Source organism: Empidonax traillii, unplaced genomic scaffold, assembly GCF_003031625.1.
Source record: "Empidonax traillii isolate 1590-97213 ecotype Southwest subspecies unplaced genomic scaffold, ASM303162v1 scaffold497:size1267575, whole genome shotgun sequence".
Lineage (NCBI taxonomy): Eukaryota > Metazoa > Chordata > Aves > Passeriformes > Tyrannidae > Empidonax > Empidonax traillii.
In genome coordinates, this window is record NW_020955690.1 from 142187 (window position 1) to 142614 (window position 428).

The window sequence follows — 428 nt, forward strand, 5'->3', positions numbered from 1 at the left end:
GGGAAAGAGGTACAGAATAGAGCAGTGGTGTGTATGACCTGGAGATTTATGTGGTTAACAGGTTTTTTACATATATAGAATCTTCAATTTCACAGTAGCTTGGTCTCAACAAGATATATATATATATATTATATATATTGTCATTCATAGAGAGTAAACTGATGTACTGGACCTTCCATTAATGGCCAGTCTCTTCGCGAACGAAGAACTGGGGAAGGTCTTTACACCTTCCAGCCTGTGCATTGGATTTTTTAGGTGAGACACAGTGTGCGCGGAACTGAGCCCACCCTTTAATCCTGAGGTTCATCTGCCGGGGCCAAGCACGCTTGGACGGTGGCAGCGAGGTCCTCAGGACGTAGATGGATTGCCTTACAGGGCTAGCGAGCTCCATCTGCCCGGGGAGTGTCCTAACCGGGAATCGAACCCAG